The sequence below is a fragment of the Schistocerca gregaria genome, chromosome 9, assembly GCF_023897955.1.
Source record: "Schistocerca gregaria isolate iqSchGreg1 chromosome 9, iqSchGreg1.2, whole genome shotgun sequence".
Classification (NCBI taxonomy): domain Eukaryota; kingdom Metazoa; phylum Arthropoda; class Insecta; order Orthoptera; family Acrididae; genus Schistocerca; species Schistocerca gregaria.
The window spans coordinates 211,666,780-211,667,752 of record NC_064928.1 but is presented as its reverse complement, the minus strand read 5'-3'; the positions used below and the strand labels follow the sequence as shown (position 1 = coordinate 211,667,752).

The 973-nt window shown below is 44.4% G+C and overlaps 1 pseudogene; it reads left to right on the top strand.

The window, feature by feature from the left end:
• Positions 1–503: 503 nt before the first annotated feature.
• On the top strand, positions 504–621 carry LOC126292338 (5S ribosomal RNA; annotated as a pseudogene).
• Positions 622–973: the final 352 nt, after the last annotated feature.

Here is a 973-nt window from a genome sequence, read left to right as displayed (position 1 = left end):
TAGTTATATGGTACATTTGGAAATAAAGTAGATTTATGAATTTCTTTACAGAACCCACATGGAGCTATCGGATATTTACAGTAGTAGCTTTAGATCTACTACGTAATACACAACTTGTAGTCTGCAAACAGCAAAGCGTTACTTTATATTTCTATTTATTGTGCTTTTCCGACTGACTTTATTGTCAACATTTGAGATGTTTTGCAGATGAAGTCCAGGAAAGACGACAAAGAACACTGTGTGAAGTGATGCTACTCCATCCTGAGGAACAATGTTATACGTGAGATGCAGTGGGAAGTAATTCTGCACTAACCCTATTCACCTGATCCGCTCTCTATCGAACAGGCAGCAAGGAACTTGCTTTCTGGATGAAAATGGGTTTCGAACGTGACTCGACGAGTTCTCAGCCTTAAAACCACGTGTTTTCTAGTCACGGAATCGGTAAGTTAACCAGTGTTGACAGACAGTTGTAAATGAATGAGAATGCCTGAAGTCTCTTTTAGGGCAACGGCCTTGCCACAGTGGGTACACCGGTTCCCATCAGATCACCGAAGTTAAGCGCTGTCGGGCGTGGCCTGTACTTGGATGGGTGACCATCCAGGCCGCCATGCGCTGTTGCCACTTTTCGTGGTGAACTCAGCCTCGTGATGCCAATTGAGGAGCTACTCAACCGAATAGTAGCGGCTCCGATCAAAGAAAACCATCATAACGACCGGGAGAGCGGTGTGCTGACCACACGTCCCTCCTATGCGCATCCTCAGCTGATAATGATATGGCGGTCGGATTGTCCCGATAGTCCACTTGTTGCATGCTGATGAAGTGCTCTGAAAGCCTCTGTTATTTGTATCCCTTGTGTTTATGAAACTTACATACAATGGCTGCGAACTTATACATGAAGATAGGTATCTAACTACACTCATCCTCATAAATTAAGGATAATGCTGATACATGGTGAAACAACGCTCTGGTGGGC